This window comes from Quercus lobata, chromosome 2 (genome assembly GCF_001633185.2).
Source record: "Quercus lobata isolate SW786 chromosome 2, ValleyOak3.0 Primary Assembly, whole genome shotgun sequence".
Classification (NCBI taxonomy): domain Eukaryota; kingdom Viridiplantae; phylum Streptophyta; class Magnoliopsida; order Fagales; family Fagaceae; genus Quercus; species Quercus lobata.
This window is the reverse complement of record NC_044905.1, coordinates 8,349,796-8,368,027: the sequence shown is the minus strand read 5'-3', so window position 1 is coordinate 8,368,027 and position 18,232 is coordinate 8,349,796.

The following is an 18,232-nucleotide window of genomic DNA, read 5'->3' as shown; positions in this document are numbered from 1 at the left end:
TCAAGTCGCGAGGTCAAGTCGCCAGCCAGCCCTGTTTTGGAAAAACTGACTCTTCGCATTCCATTCTCACACCAGTATAAATACCCCTCATTCCCACAAAATATGTGTAGTTATTCAGAAAGAAAAACCCTAAGAAAGGTTTCTTCAAAACACCCACCCAATTAGAGAGAGCTACTCATTCTTAGAGAGAAATCTTTGTAGTCTCTTCTCATTCCCTCTCTCATTGTCATACATATTGAGAGGAGATTTCTATCTAAACACTACCCACACCCATTTAGAGTGTTGAGTGTTTTTGGAGCTTTGGGAAGCATTGGAAGATGCTAAGGATGGCGGATGCTATGGATTATAGTAGAATCCGGTAAGCTAGAAATGAAAAATGTTCGGCGCAACCTCGTTGGAGCAAGAAGCTTGGAGGGCTTAGGTACATCGGGTAGATTAGGCTTGGAGGGTCTATTGCTGTTCATGTATCCCGACTACATTTTCTAGTGGATTATTGACCGCTTGGAGGGCAGCGAAGAGGTTTTACGCCGAGGGCTTCGGTTTCCTCTTCGATAACACATCGTGTGTTGTCCTTGTGTTTGCATCTCTCTTCCCTTTATCTTTGCCTTTTATTTTCTGCTGTGGATGTGATTTCAATTGGCATAGATTGTTTACCAATTCTATATTATAGCTTATGTTCATTTTTCGCACTCTAGTTGTTTGACATAAAGCTTGAATTGGTTAATTTGTAAATTGGGGGTCTAAACGTTCAAGGGTGTTTATACACATATTTGAACTTTCACTTATGATGATGGAATATCCCACACATGCGTGGCCGCTCCACCCTTGGGACTTAAGTGGGTCTTTGGTTCTATGTTACTATTCCTAAATGTCCCATAATATGCTAGAAGTGGGACCCGAATCCTACTACTGGGAAGATCTCTTAGTAACTTGTGTCGACTAATGTCGAATCCTACGCTCGGTTAGTGGGTTCCCTAATACATCAACTTATGTCCTCAAAAGAGATAGGTCTTTGTCAACAAATTCTTCCAAGGTGATACATACCTAATTATATTTCATTGGGTTAATGTGGGTTGCAACCAGGCTGGTTTAACCTCAGAGGGGCCGGGCCTAATTTGGGAATAAGCCTCTATTTCCACACCCTTTACAATTTCCTTCTCTACAAGTGTATTGAATAACTTCACATCCAACAACAAGTTTCAAGTTGTTGGGAGTTAGTCAACTATTGAGATCCGTGCAAAGAGAAAAAGTCTCTACAAAATCAGGACCAATTGGGGATTGGCATCAGGATTCAACTGTAGGTTAGTACTTTAGGATAGGCCAGGTTTGAGGTAAGATTCCTTGTACTTGTAATTATTTTGTTTTTAATTATTGATTCTTGGAGGTGGTTACCTGAAAATCACCCCGAGTTTTTGTCTTATGAGAGGTTTTTCCCATTAGTCAATAAATCACTGTATCAATTTAATTTATGTTGCACTGTAATTATTTGGAGATTTGTTGGTGTTTCCATGATATTCCATGTAATTTGACATAATTAATCAACTTAGGTAATTCAATTAATTTACTAAGGTCAATCTATAATCCAACAAGTTACAGGGGTGGTGCTACTTGTTGGTTAGAGTGGTCATATGACCACCCTAAATTGGAAAAAAAAAAAATTATATACCCTAAAAAAAATTTTTAATTTACATGGGTTGTGCACCACCCTAAAAATATTCTTGACCACCCTAAAAAAATTTGAGTCCACTACAAGTAAAATTTGACCCCTCCACAATCTTAGCCATTGAAGGTTAAGCAAAAAATTGCCCAAATAAATACAAATCAGGATCAAACAACAAGACAAATTAGCCAAAAAATTTAACAAAAAATAATATAATATAATATCCCTCCCTAAATACACACCAATTTAAAGCAAATATCATGTTTTCACTAAACCAATTTAGGTAGTCAATTCCTCAAAATACCCTCAAACAAGTGATTAAAGACTACTCTTGGTACCCCTCATTAGCTTCTTTGCAAGCTACACCAAATTGTGAAGAATCGTCGCAACAAAAAGAAGTTTGGTGGTGGCCAAGATGTTGGGCAGAAGGACATGGACTTGTGGCTTACTTGACAGTGAGGATAATACTGGGAAGAAAATGAAATAAGCTACACGATGTGGATAACAAATGTAGACTGCAATTGCATCAGTTGATGCATAATTGTGCAAAATGGAAAAAGTGGTTAATTTTACACAATTTGAGCCAAAAAGACACCCACATCAGTGGGTGTAAAATTGTGCATTTATTCACAATTGCTATAGTAACCGTGCATATATACATGGTTACTGTAGCATGTGCATTTAATATTTTATTAGTTTTTTCCCTCTCTTGTCTCTACTCTCACTCTCACTCTCTCCTTGTTTCTGCTCTCACCTCACCTCACTCCCCCTTTGTCTTTGCCAAGTTCGCTTGTGGGTACAGAGCCAAACTCGTCTTTGCTGGCAGTGAAAGTGGTGGTTTTGATGTTGGAATTTTCGTGGTCAAAGACAAAGCTTTTATCTTTTACCTCTTCTTCTTCTTTCACAAACCCATGTTCGTTAGGCAAGTCAAGTAGTTCATCTACAAAAAAATCGTCACAAGAGCAGAGGCAGACTAATTGAAAAAGTAAAAACTAATAAATGAATAAAATAATCCATTTACACATGAATGGTACAAGTATAAACTTACACTGATACCGTAATTGTGGAAGGAAATACAAAATTTTAGATGATTTGGGGTGATTTTTTGGATTTGTTAGCCAAAATTTTGCATTAACCCATTTTACATGGGTTGATGCAAGTGCTTTTAGGTCATACATTGATAAATACCAAATATATTGATTGAAGTTGTAGCCTTAGGCTACAACTAAGTTTGTAACCAAACTTTATCTTTATTCAAATGCACACTTGCGATGTCAATAAAGTTCAAGATTTTATTTAATATTATTTAATTTAAGCTTCTTAATAACTACCTTGAGAAAAATTTTTGGACCCGCCATTGATAGATTATATGTTTTTTATTAATGAATTGATTAAAAAAAAAAAACAGAGACCATCACTTTTATACACGGATGACATAGTCCCTACAATATTCAAGCAAATGTTTGAAAAGATGGACAAACCAGCAAAGCTTTTATTCTTCGATAAGTCCTCCTCGGAAGAGAAACCTACTTCTAGCATCAAGAACAAAGTCTAATTTGCATGTGATGATGATGATGAGTACGTATCCAAAGGGAGCAGTACTACTCTCACTACAATACATGGCAACAAACAATGTCGGGGTGGATCTAAAAGCAAAGTTGGTCATGTTGCTCCCCATAGTAGTTCAAGTTTCTATTCTAGGACACCACGACTTGGATATAGATCACTCTCAAGGGCATTCCCCAATCCGATATGGCATGGTTTTCTAGCGGGTTTGCAGCAATCAACGCCGCCACCACTATACCAGTTAATGGGACAATTACCATCTCTAATTGACATCTATAAGTTGCTTTACCATGAGTTGCTCAAATTATTATTACACTTTCAAAGGCATGGTCTGTGGGTATTTTATTTTTGTTTTTTACAATCATCACCACCGCCAGTAGGATATTGATATTTTTTCTATCACTAGTGTCTACCTCACCTTTTTTTGTATGTGGGACTGTATGAGAAAACAAATTATTGTGAGTGACAACTTTATGGTTTATTGTGTTTTACTGCCATTGTCATAAGACTTTAAACTAAATTTATGATTAATGATTTGAGACCCATCCTTTGTTGCTCAGATTTGGATATGAGGCACAATTTTATTATCTACCAATTTTGTTTAAACCAAGCACATAGCATTTTGCATGTTTGATTAAGAATTTAAAATAAACAAATAAATAAGCAATTAATATGATGTGTTATTTAGAAAGCTCAATGAGCATTGCTAGCACCTCCTGTGGATGTGTTATTCAAAAAGAATTGTTTATTTAACTAATGACTTTCTTTTTTCTTTTCTTTTTATTGGCTAAGCATCTTTCCAAGTCTTTGGGGCACCCAGTGTTGGCTTATGGCTTATTGTTTTACTTCTACATCGTGAGTTTCTGATTAAAGATAGAAAATTAGAAATCCATCCTTTCTATTTATTATATAGATAGCCACTCATCAAATTTATTTTCCCTCACACATATTTTGTGTATTTTATGGACATAGGATATTGATGTGTATTCAGTAGTATTTACTAATTAAATACCCGTAAAGTACTGGTCTATCTATAGTTTTTACTTCTCTTATTTTTCTTGACTTGAGATAGAGTTGTTTTGTAATTTTAGAAAACAACTAGATAAAAATAAATTAAAAAATTAAAAAAAAAAAAAACCTCTATCTCTTGTCAAACTAAAAAAAGTAATTCAAATATAGATAGAGTTGTTTTCTTTTGAAAAGTAATTCAACCTCTGCCAAGCTAAATAAAAGAAATCAAACGATAATTTTGCAACTCATTTTATGATTGCTACTCAAATATTGGAAAATGAGTTGGCAGGAAATAAAGTTGTTTTTCAAAAAAATTTAGTGAAAAATAGCTATCTCATGCCAACTTAAGATAGTATAAATAGGAAATCAAAAGACACATGAATCAATAATATCATTCTTGACAAAGAACTTGGAAAAAGGAAAAAGAAAATGGTATCTCTAATTAGCTGCCTTTCAATCTTGGTAATCCCCTTACTAGTCACCTCTCTTTTCTACCAAGTTTCTAATGCAGTAAACAATACCTATCTTGATAGCATTTGCCACAAATCCACGGACTATGAGTTGTGCTCATCAACTTTTGCTGCAGACGATCGTACTCCTACAGCTGATCTAGATGTTCTTTTCCGCATTTCTATTTCTGCAAACATAAATCTATTACACACTACCAATGTTCAACAAATCCCAAAAATTCTTGAAACACTCAATAACCCACAGGATAAGACTCTACTTCAGAATTGCCAAACTGATTTTACTAATGCACAAGAGAAATTGAGTAATGCATTCGCGGCTTCGGTTATAAGGAATTATACAGAAGCAACAAATTTAGCTACGGGTGCAGCTTTATTAAATGCAGCATGTGATAATGGATACAGTACGGCCAAACGTCCATCTCCAATTGCAGATGTCACTGGCAAAGCGGGGAAGCTAATCCTCATTAGTTTCATTATAGTTGATGAGATCTTACCATAATGTACATGTGATCTATAATAAAAAGAGGTCTGCCAAGGTTCTTGTAACTCAATTGCTACATCTTGGTGTTTTTTCTTTTCTGTTTTTTCTTTGAGAATGTATCTCTTGGTGTTATTGTAAGAAAATAACAAATAAAGACCTATTCGTGTTAATATTTATTTGTAATTACCTTTCTTTCTCTCAATAAATATGGTATTATTGCATTATATTCAATACATATTTAGTTACATGTTTTTTAATCATGAATTGTAAAATTTTTTGTTTGCTAGATGATGAATTATATATATACACATACACATACACTCAGGAAAATAAGGTCAAATTGAAAATTAATGCGTTTGACCGTAAAATAACCCACCCACACCTGTAAAATATCTAACACACTGATATTCCCTTCAAACCATTTACAATCCTTTGAAAAAAATTTGTTCTCCTCACTCTCACTCTCACTCTCATCACTCATGAGTCACGCCAAGCCTAAGCCGAAGGATAGAGAGATTGACCGCCAGTGAAGCCCAAATCGTTGTCCTCAATGCATAGCTTTGCTGTCGTGCATGCAAGCCCTACGATTTGGGTCATATCGTCTCCTCACGATCTCGTTGCCGCCATCCATGATTGATCTTGTATTTTTTTTTCCTCTCGATCTCGTTGCCGCCGCCTATAAATCAACCCATCCATGACTGATCTTGTCATTTTTTCCTCTAGATCTCATCCATGACTGTCTTTATTCAAATGCAAACTTGCGATGTCAATAAAGTTCAAGATTTTATTTAATCTTATTTAATTTAAGCTTCTTAATAACTACCTTGAGAAAAAATTTTGGACCCGCTATTGATAGATTATATGTTTTTCATTAACAAATTGATTAAAAAAAAAAAAACAGAGACCGTCACTATTATACATAGATGACATAGTCCCTACAATATTCAAGCAAATCTTTGAAAAGATGGACAAACCAGCAAAGCTTTTATTCTTTGATAAGTCCTCCTCGGAAGAGAAACCAACTTGTAACATCAAGAACAAAGTCTAATTTGCATGTGATGATGATGATGAGTACGTATCCAAAGGGAGCAGTACTACTATCGCTACAATACATGGCAACAAACAATGTCGGGGTGGATCTAACAGCAAAGTTGGTCGTGTTGCTCCCCGTAGTAGTTCAAGTTTCTATACTAGGACACCATGACTTGGATATAGATCATCTCAAGGGCATTCCCCAATCCGATATGGCATGGTTTTCTAGGGGGTTTGCAGCGATCATCGCCGCCACCACTATACCAGTTAATGGGACAATTACCGTCTCTAATTGACATATATAAGTTGCTTTACCATGAGTTGCTCAAGTTATTACACTTTCAAAGGCATGGTCTGTGGGTATTTTGTTTTTGTTTTTTACAATCACCACCATTGCCACCAGGATATTGATATTTTTTTCTATCACTAGTGTCTACCTCACCTTTTTTGTGTGTAGGACTGTATGAGAAAACAGATTATTGGGAGTGACAGCTTTATGGTTTATTGTGTTTTACTACCATTGTCATAAGACTTTAAACTAAATTTATGATTAATGATTTGAGACCCATCCTTTGTTGCTCAGATTTGGATATGAGGCACAATTTTATTATCTATCAATTTTGTTTAAACCAAGCACATATCATTTTGCATGTTTGATTAAGAATTTAAAATAAACACATAAATAAGCCATTAATATGATGTGTTATTTAGAAAGCTCAATGAGCATTGCTAGCACCTCCTGTGGATGTGTTATTCAAAAAGAATTGTTTATTTAACTAATGCCTTTCTTTTTTCTTTTCTTTTTCTTGGCTAAGCATCTTTCCAAGTCTTTAGGGCACCCAGTGGTGGCTTATGGCTTATTGTTTTACTTCTACATCGTGAATTTCTGATTAAAGATAGAAAATTAGAAATCCATCCTTTCTAATTATTATATAGATAGCCACTCATCAAATTTATTTTCCCTCACGCATTTTTGTGTATTTTATGGACATAGGATATTGATGTGTATTCACTAGTATTTACTAATTAAATACCCATAAAGTACTGGTCTATTTATAGTTTTTACTTCTCTTATTTCTCTTGACTTGAGATAGAGTTGTTTTGTAATTTTAGAAAACAACTAGATAAAAATAAATTTAAAAATTAAAAAAAAAAAAAAAACTCTATCTCTCATCAAACTAAAAAAAGTAATTCAAATAGATAGAGTTGTTTTCTTTTGAAAAGTAATTCGACCTCCGCCAAGCTAAATAAAAGAAATCAAACGATAATTTTGCAACTCATTTTATGATTGCTACTCAAATATTGGAAAATGAGTTGGCATGAAATAAAGTTGTTTTTCAAAAAAATTTGGTGAAAAATAGCTGTCTCATGCCAACTTAAGATATTATAAATAGGAAATCAAAAGATACATGAATCAATAATATCATTATTGACAAAGAACTTGGAAAAAGGAAAAAGAAAATGGTATCTCCAATTAGCTGCCTATCAATCTTGGTAATTCCCTTACTAGTCACCTCTCTTTTCTACCAAGTTTCTAATGCAGTAAACGATACCTATCTTGATAGCATTTGCCACAAATCCACGGACTATGAGTTGTGCTCATCAACTTTTGCTGCAGAGGATCGTATATACTCCTACAGTTGATCTAAATGGTCTTCTCCTCATTTCTATTTCTGCAAACATAAATCTATTAGAAACTACCATTGTTAAACGAATCCCAAAAATTCTTGAAATACTCGATGACCCACAGGATAAGGCTCGACTTCAGAATTGCCAAACCGATTTTACTAATGCACTAGGGAAATTGACTAGTGCATACTTGGCTTCATTTTTAAAGAATTATACAAAAGCGATACATTTAGCTACGGAGGCAGCTTTAATAAATGTAGAATGTGATAAAGAATACAATACGACCAAACATCCATCTCCAATTGCAGATGTCCCTGGCAAAGTGGGGAGGCTAATCCTCATCAGTTTCATTATAGTTGATGAGATCATATGATAATGTACATGTGATCTATAATAAAAAGAGGTCTGCCAAGGTTCTTGTAACTCAATTGCTACATCTTGGTGTTTTTTCTTTTCTTTTTTTTCTTCGAGAATGTATCTCTTGGTGTTATTGTAAGAAAATAACAAATAAAGACATGTTCGTGTTAATATTTATTTGTAATTACCTCTCTTTCTCTCAATAAATATGGTATTATTGCATTATATTCAATACATTTTTAGTTACATGTTTTTTAATCATGAACTGTAAATTTTCTGTTTGCTAGATGATGGATACACACACACACATACACTCAAGAAAATAAGGTCAAATTGAAAATTAATGCGTTTGACTGTAAAATAACCCACCCACACCTGTAAAATATCTAACACACTGATACTCCCTTCAAACCATTTACAATCCTTCGAAAAAAATTTGTTCTCCTCACTCTCACTCTCACTCTCATCACTCACGAGTCACGCTAAGCCTAAGCCGAAGGATAGAGAGATTGGTCGCCAGTGAAGCCCAAATCGTTGTCCTCAATGCATAGCTTTGCTGTCATGCATGCAAGCCCTACGATTTGGGTCATATCATCTCCTTACAATCTTGTTGCCGCCATCCATGATTGACCTCGTATTTTTTTTCCTCTCAATCTCGTTGCTGCCGCCTATAAATCAACCCATCCATGATTGATCTTGTCATTTTTTCCTCTAGATCTCATCATCATCGCCTCTAGATCAACCCACCCATGACTGATCTCTATCTCTTTCTCGATCTACCTCTCTCTTTCTCTTTCTCGATCTACCTCTCTCTTTCCTTCAATCGCTCACTCTTTCTTCCTTTCTCTCTCAATTTGATTGATGATGATGGTATTTAATGAATGGTTTTGTTTTGAGTCTTGTTCCATTAAGTTTATATATTAAAATTCTATATTTAAAATTTGTTTGGAAGCTAAGAAAATGTGGGAAAGTAGTAGAAAATAAGCATTTTTAGAATGTAACCGAACACCTGAAAATATTTTCCAAAGTAATTTTCAGAATGCAACCAAACACTTGAAAATATTTTCCTTTCCCAAAAATATTTTCACCTAAAAATATTTTACCCTCGAAAAATATTTTACATGTTGCCAAACATAGCCTTAATAGAAAATATGGGCAAAAATGGTTGCTGATGAAAACAAAATAGAACTTTAGGAGTAAAAATCCAAACCCTGAAACTTCTAGGTGTAAAATCCAAACACCTCTAAATTTCAAAAGATAAAGTCCAAATCCTGAAATTTTAAGAAATAAAATCTGATGTTGCACAGAATCAGTAGGCTGAATGCTCCAGCTTCAGTGGGCTACTAGTGGCTGTGGAAGGCCTACAAAGATGAACACACAATCAAAAGGGGACTGGAGAAGACTGGCCAAACACTTTCCGATGGCTAAGTTAGTTTCTCACAAGAATGGAGTTCCAACTTTTTAGGAGTAAAATGTCAGAATGTACTTACCTCTATTTGATTCAGACTGGTCCTTTATATAGAGAACCTTAGGATGGCTATTAACCTAGTAACTTCCCCAAGATTCATGAAAGCCAATGAGTTTGGACATAACTTTCTCAACGACTACAGAAGTTGTAACTGCTAACGAAAGTTAAGTATTCGAGGAATTTATGGCAATAATCATGGGTTTGGTAATCGTTCCAAGGTGTCGAAAATTTCCTTAGTGTTGCATGTTCATCCATCCATTGTATGGATGATTTGGTCGTTCTTGGACGTCTGATCATCATCCATGGACGACCTCGTTATCCTCCATGGGAGATTTCATTGTTCATGAGTGATATTCTCGTCCATGAACATCTTTCTCATCTTTGGGTGATTCCTGATCTTGTTTGCTCTCTGGGTCCTAGATGATACTTTTGGATGAATTAAAGGTAAACTAATTTTTCGCTATCCCATCAGTTGCCCCTTTGTTCAAAGGGTCATCCAGGATATTTTTGTGATTTAATGCGAGTTTATATGATTTTAATCAAATTTCAATTTTTTTTTTTTTTGCAATGTGTCACGAAACTGTTGGTTGACCTGTTGTATCGATCTTGCTTCCCAAAGGAACCACGACGTGTCAATTTTTGAAGGGCATGCGTCGTTTCACTGACCCTGATTCTAGGGCCTATAAATAGTGCATTCCCTTCCTTGCCCCTCATTTTCCTTTCTTCCATTTCGTCCAAGAGCCTCATCTAGCTCTCCTCCTAGTTCTATTAGGTACTTCCTCTTTCTTTTTAGGTTTTCATCTTAATCTTTCTTCATTTCAACCATGTCTTCATCTAGTAGTTTAGAGAAGGAGATAGATGAGTACCAGGATGATTTTTTTGGGAGTGAGGGTAGTGATGAGAGTAGTGAAGGTAGCACGGCATGTAGTGATTCTTCAGACGAGCATTATTCGTCTGGGGTGCCTAGTATTCCCTTGGAGGAATTTCAGGAACTACAACGTAGATGGCTTCTGTATCTGGGGCTAGCTCGTCTAGACAGCTAATTAACCCTCCTCAAGATAAGGAAGGGGATGAGGAAGACGTCATTTATAGTTGTGCCACAGAGGTAGCATCCACCTTAGACGCTGCCAAGTTAAAAACTCTTGTATATAGATATCAGATTCCTAGGGACCTTAACCCTCATCTACCCAAGGCTGGAGAATGGTGTTGTTCTCCTTCCTCTAGTTTAGGGGTATACACTTCCTATCTTTTAGCTGGCCTTAGGTTTCCTCTAAATTTCTTTTGTAGAGACCTTTTCCATAGGTTGGGTATTGGACCTAACTAGCTCAACCCCAATGGTTGGAGGACGATAGTTGCCATGCAAGTGCTATGGCATGAGGCGCTGGAAGGGAACTGTCCAATTACGGTGGACAAGTTCCTTTACTGTTATAAGCCCTCAAAGATAAAGAAGTCTGTTGGTTTTTACCAATTCTCGTCCAAGGGCTCTTACGATAGTTTAATAAAGGGCCGTAGCTCGTCTGACAGGCTTTGGAAAAAAGAGTTTTTTATTATTTCCGAAAATTGGGCTGTGGACCTAGCTGATGTGGGTAATGCCCCCTTCCCACCTTTTACCAACCCTCTAGGTCGCCTTCGTCCTGAGGATATGTTTTCTCTCCATTTTATTTTGTTTCTCTTTATATATTTTTTATCTTTTAATCATCTAACCTTTTTCCTATGGTGATGCAGCTGTTATTCGTCCACGTCTAGACAAACTTTACTTGGATCGGATTGACAAAGTTTGTGCCTTCCCTGGGAGAACTTTTCACGATCTAGTTACTCTCAGTCGTCTAGTTGCTTGGGGGCTTAGCCTAGTACCTACTGCTGAGAATCTCGGCCACGAAGAAACTACTCGTCGAAGTAAGTATCGTCCATTCTACTTCTCTCCTTTTTCTTCCCTCTCTTTCTCTCCTTTTTTTTAAAAAAAAAAAAAAATTTATTTTCCTAGTCGCAGGAATAACGACAATGAGGGAAAATAAGGAGAAAACCATAACCAGTGGGGACGAGGATGTCACTGCACCTCCACTCGTCCAGACAACTTCTGTCCAGATTGGGAAGAGGAAATCTAAGTCTATATCCAGTGCCGTGGATCTGGATGATCTTCCAAGTCATCGAGATCCTAAGAAGCAAAAGCCTGGTAAGGCTTCTCTTCCTAAGGTTTCCAAAGTCACACCCCCGACGGTAAACCTGGATGACCCTTCAGTTGATATGGAGCCTATCCAAACTATTCATCCCATCCAGACTGATCCTACCCCCCTCCAACCAAGACTCCTCACAAGCCTTATCCGTCAAAGCCATCTGATCGTCCTTCTAACTTGGTGCTGGATGAGAGCTATGCATGGAGGACGTTCAAAGGAATCATTATTGACAATGAAGTCAATAAGTGTTACAATATGTCAGTGAAAGAGTTTGAACGCTCTGGTATCCATGATCTCTTTAAGGTAGTGTTTCACTTGTCCTCGTGTGTTTTTATTCAAATTTTCAAATAAAATGTCTAACTTCCCTTCGTCCATACACAGGTTATATCAAAATTTTACACAGCGGCCTGCTAGGCTAAGGAGCTCGCTTCAGAGGCTAAGACCGCTAAGGATAAGGCTAAGGAGCTGAACAATGAAATTCTGCTAAAAAAGGGGGAGGTGCTTAAGTTGACCAAAGATTTCAGTCATTTGCAAGGAAGTGAGACGAAGCTGAAGAACGAGGTGGAAAAGCTTAAGGTTGATAACATTAAAAAAGATACTCGCATCGTTTATCTCAAGGGACAAGTTTCTGAGTTTATCTCTTCCTTAGAGAAAGCACATGGAAAAGGCATAGCAGCCTTCAAGAAGTTTGATGAGTACAAGAATCGTCTAGACAGCCACTATGCTGTTGGCTATGAGGACTTTCGTGTTGATGCCAAAGAAACCTTTCCTGATTTGGACTTTGATTCTTTCAAGCTTCCACTTGCTAATGAAAGCTCCTTGCTGCAGACGAGTTTTGAGGACGTCAACATAACGGATGATGCTAATAATGAAGTGACCCAGGACGACCCCAAGTCTAGCTTACCCAAGTGACTATATTTTCCTTAGAAAATTTATTTTACTTTTATTGGAAGTGCCCATTGTTTTGGGCTTTGTTTTTGCTTCTTTTATTCAAGTTTATCAAGTACAATTATCTCATCTAAGATTATGGATGAGCCTTATATACAATCAGTTATATTTACATAACTTTTAAGGGTTTTTTGGACGTTGGTCGTCCGCCCTTCTTTAAATTCTATGAATGAATGAATGTTTTCCATTTTCACCATTCTTTATGTTTGAATACATTTACAGCATTATGTATGAACTTTATTTACATTGTCCATATCATTTCTATGGCTATGTGGTTTGTCCACTTAGGAAATTATTTTATCTCGTCTTGAGTATATGGGTGAATTTCTTATAACATCACCGAAATAGAGCAAAATGAATCCTTTAGCCATCAAGTGCAGCTCGTCTATGAATGACGTTCCTCTTGGCTAGCTTTATTCGTTATTCAAATTTAGGGACGATCATCTTTCCGTCCTTAGTGAAATTGTTTCTAGCAATAACTCGTCCATGCATTGGATTGTTATGCTGGTTAGATTTGTCTATGGGCTTGTGCTTTTACACAATCTTTATTCGTCTATGGTTTGGACGATCATTCCCTAGGTTTCATCTCGTCTTAAGCTTTAGACGGACATAACTTAGGTTTATTCTTTGTTGTTTTATTTTTCCTTTAAGGAAAGCTTATGGACGATACATCCTAGCATCCAAGGATTTTATTCGTCCTTGCTTGTTTACTTCTCGTGGATCACTTTGAATGAATTTAGAAAAATGAAGGATTCCCATACAGTTATGTATATACTTGAAAATTCATCATATATATTTGGAAATCCAAACTTATGCAAACATTCATCCGCAGGCATGGCACATGCTCGAGAGCTAGTGCCTTTAGGGAATTAAAAATACACACAAACTCGTCCATGAATAGCACAAAAGTGAAAACACTAATGTACTTTCTAGGGGATTATTAAAATACTTAAAACACACAGTAGTAGTAAACAAACAAACACGAGAATACTATATTCCACTCGTCCATGAATCTCGTCCGTGGCCACTCTCGTCCAGAGTCAACATTTATTGATAGTATTTCCTTAAATGCTCAACATTCTAAGGGTGTTCTAGCCTTCTTCTATCCAAAGCTTCCAAATAGTAGGATCCTTGCCTCTTGCAATTGATAACCCTATAAGGTCTTCCCAATTTGGCCCCAATTTCCCATAGGCCGGGTTTTTTGTTGCCAAGGTAACCCTCTTTGGGACGAGATCCCCAATATTGAAGCGCCTAAGCTTAACCATGGCATCATATTGCCTTGCCATAAGAATTTTGTACCTTGCTGTTCTCTATTCTGCATCTATCCTCACCTCGTCCATAAGGTCAAGGTTAAGACGGAGCTGTTCTTCGTTTTCTTCAGCTTGATACTTCTTCACCCTAGGGCTGGCCATGTGCACTTCTATCGGTATGACCGCCTCACTTCCATAGGCTAGTTTAAAAGGAGTTTCCCCCGTGGGGGTTTTCACTGTCATTCTGTAAGCCCACAAAACACTTGGTAACCCATCCGGCCATACTCCCTTTGCTCCTTCAAGCCGAGTTTTGATGATCTTCAACAAAGATCAATTTGCTACTTCTGCCTGGCCATTGGCCTGTGGGTGGGTGGGTGAGGAGTAATGGTTCTTAATTCCAAGTTGTTCACAAAATTCCTTGAAAGGAGTGTTGTCGAACTATCGTCCATTGTCAGACACTAGTACCCTAGGTACCCCAAATCTGCATACAATGTTCTTCTAGACAAAGTTCTTGACATTCTGTTGTGTAATTTTTGCCAAGGGTTCGGCTTCCACCCACTTAGTGAAATAATCTATTCCTACCACCAAAAACTTCATTTTCCTAGTTCTGGTTGGAAAGGGGCCCAAAATATCCAATCCCTATTGTGCGAAAGGCCAAGAGGCCATCATTGGGGTAAGATACTCTGCTGGCTATCTAGGAATATTATTGAAATGCTGACGTTGATTACATACCTTAACATATGCCTTAGCATCATCTTGGATGGTTGACCAATAGTATCTGCTATGGATGACCCTTGTGGACAAGTGATCTGGCTCCTAAATGGTTATCACATGCTCCTTCATGAACCTCTTTCAATATGTAGTTCACCTCGTCTAGAGCTAAACACCATAGGAAAGGCTGGGAAAAACCTCTTTTGTATAACACTTCATCCATAAGGATGTACCTGGCTGATTTAACCCTGAGCTTCCTGGCTTCGTCCTTCCCCTCTAGAAGCCTTCCGTCCTTCAAGTATGACACTATTGGGGTCATCCAATTTTCCTCACCTTCTATCTGCAACATTTTTGGGAGGTTTACACTTGGCATGTATTGTATTTCATCAAACTCGTCCATTGCTTCATTCATGGAGGCTTCCTTTGCTAGAGTATCTGCTTCCACATTCTCTTCCCTTGGGATTTGAACAAAATCAACTTCTTTGAATTTCTTCACAAGGTGTACCACCTTCTTTAAATATCTCTTCATTCTGTCTTCCTTGGCTTCACATATCCCATTTACTTGGCCTATGACCAACTTAGAGTCTCCCAAGATAAGTATTGAGTCTGCTTCTATAGATTTAGCCAACTCCAACCCTTTTAAAAGGACTTCATATTCCACTTCATTATTAGTTGTTTGGTATTGCAAGCGAACCTTGTGCTTTAATTTGTCTCCTTCTGGTGACTGCAAAACAACTCCTATACCTCCAGCATGCAGTGTAGACGATCCATCTACATGGACGATCCATTTTTTATTGTCCTCTCTTCCGCCTAAGTCCTCATAACTTGGAGTGAACTCTGTAATGAAATCTGTCAGGGCTTGGGCCTTTATTGTATTTCTTGGTTGGTACCGAATGTCAAATTCACTAAGTTCTACTGCCCATTGAATCAGTCAACCTGCAGCTCCCAACTTGTTCATTGCCTTCTTGAGCGGATGGTCTGTCATGACATTGATGACATGAACTTGGAAGTAATGTCTTAACTTTCTAGAAGCTGTTATTAGTGCAAAAGCCAACTTCTCTATCAGTGGGTACCTTCCTTCCTTCTGCTCCTCTGAGTGCTCAACTAGTGTAATACACAGGCTTTTGCACCTTTCCTTCTTCCCTGATTAGCGCTAAACTCACGGCATGTGGAGACACCACTAAGTATAGATACAGTTCCTCTCCTTGCACAGACGGACTTAATAATGGAGCCGTAGTGAGATAGTCCTTCAAATCTTGGAAGGCCTTTTGACATTCGTCCGTCCATTCGAACGCCTTTCTGAGGACTTCAAAGAACGGTAAACACTTGTATGTGGCTTTCAAAACAAACCTATTCAAAGCAGCAACTCGCCCAATGAGGGATTGGACTTCCTTGATGTTCTTTGGTGGTTCCATGTTTAATATGGGTTGGATCTTGTCTGGATTTGCTTCAATTCCTCTTTGCGAAACCATGAATCCCAAAAACTTTCCCAACGATACTCCGAATGCACATTTACTTGGGTTCAGTTTCATCTTATATCGCCTAAGTGTTTCAAAGGTTTCCTATAGATCGTCCAAATGGCTTCCCTCGTCTAGGCTCTTCACAAGCATGTCGTCGACGTACACCTCCACATTCCGTCCTATCTGTGGATGGAACATGTGATTCACCAACCTTTGATAAGTTGCCCTTGCATTTTTTAGATCGAAGGGCATCACCTTATAACAAAACAAACCTTGACTGGTAATAAATGAGGTCTTTTCTTTGTCAACCTCGTCTATCTTTATTTGATTATATCCTGAGAAGGCTCGTTTGGACGAAGGCTTCCAAATACATCGTAAGCTAAACCCGTGCTGACGAATAACCAACCTGCAATGAAAAGGGAAGGTATAGTAATGCTATGAATGACCCAGTATCGAATACTGGTAATAATATCAGCAAACGAACGTTCTCCTGTGCTTCCAGACATGCCGAGCTACATGTATTCTTGTACAGTCAAAAAGGGGATCGATTTCGTAAAAGATGAGATCAGTAAATGGGAATTAACTGAAATTAAATCTTTGTGAGATCATCAATAGGGTGCCAAGGGTGTCTTTAGAGTATACCGAATCAGTATAGCTATCCTTCTTCTGACACAGCAACACAATTTCACAATTAGTATCTAAATGGAGTGCTAGAGACTTTCTTTTTTCTTTTATTGTTGCCTGTCGATGTAGTATTCTATACTATTCGGGAAAAAGAGTCAATTGTATGGGAAATACTTCAGGAAGTTATGACTCCCATGTTCGAAGCACGATGTTGTCTAATTAGACCACGAATTACAAATGGCTAGAAAAGTTCTATTGCTATTTCGCGAGGCAATCCACATTGATGTAATGAAAGAGAGGGACCCACGACAATGAAAGAACGACCCAAATAATCCACCCATTTGCCAAGCAGAGTCTCACGAAATCTTCCCTCTTTGCCTTCAATTACATCCGAAAACGACTTGCAAACCTTCTAATCCTCCACGAAAAGTAGGAAAGTCCGCAAATTTTGACCAATTCAAGGTGAAAATTGGGGTTGCTCCCTCAGCAAAACTGGGATAAAGTTGAGCCAAAAGATCCCGATTCAAGATAAATTCATGAGGAAGTGGGATCTCTTTAGGATCCACTCCAGCATTTAGAAATTGGTTAATCGGTAAAGATACATGTACTTGATGCCCCGCCTAAGAAAGAGACCCAAGTCCTAGTAGCCCTGCTAAATGGTGGTTCAACATAGATTCTACATCTTGGAACCAAGCCAATTTTGGAGTAGCTTTGTGGTAATGGAACCAACCAGCAAAAAGCATTAAAGCTTGAAAGACCAATGCACCAATTGCGGTACAATAGAGTTGTAATTCACTAGTTATTCCAGATGCTCACCAAATCTGAAAAAAATCGGAGGTTATTTGTATTCCTCGGAAACTGCCACCTACATAACCATTCAATATTTCTTGGCCCACTATCGACCAAACCACTTGGGCACTAGGTCCAATATGAGTAGGATCACTTAACCATGCTTCATAATTGGAAAAACGAGCACCGTGGAAATACATGCCACTCAGCCAAAGAAAGATGATGGAGAGTTGGCTGAAATGGGCACTAAATACTTTTCGGGAGATCTCCAAATCACTAGTATGGCTGTCGAAATTGTGAGCATCAGCATGTAGGTTCCAGATCCAAGTGGTAGTATCAGGCCCTTTAGCTATTGTTCTTGAGAAATGGTCGGGTCTGGCCCATTCCTCGAAAGAAGTTTTTATGGGATCCCTATCTACCAAAATTTTTACTTTTGGTTCCGGCGAATGAATAATCATTGAGTCCTCCTCTTTCCGGACAACATGTACAAAGAGACCCACCAATAGTTAAGTAATTACTGAACCTATGAGAGATGCTTATACTTAATTCTTTCTCTGCAATCTCCCATCTATCTATTTCCTTTAGTTATTCACTAGAGCAAT